Below are 205 nucleotides of genomic sequence, written 5' to 3'. Positions count from 1 at the left end.
ATCCACATCCCTTCTGAAGTGCGGCACCCAAAACTGGACGCAGTACTCCAGCTGCAGCTTGACCAATGCTGCATAGAGGGGAAGTATCACCTCCCAAGACCTGTTTGTGATGCACCTACTTATTCAAGGAAGGTTGCGGTTAGCTTTACTTATTAAAGCTGATTAAAGACATGGTGGGATGAAACTTTTGACTGGGCAGTAGACA

This window comes from Gavialis gangeticus, unplaced genomic scaffold (assembly GCF_001723915.1).
Source record: "Gavialis gangeticus isolate Ggan-Ray unplaced genomic scaffold, GavGan_comp1, whole genome shotgun sequence".
NCBI lineage: Eukaryota > Metazoa > Chordata > Crocodylia > Gavialidae > Gavialis > Gavialis gangeticus.
This window is presented reverse-complemented; position numbering follows the sequence as displayed.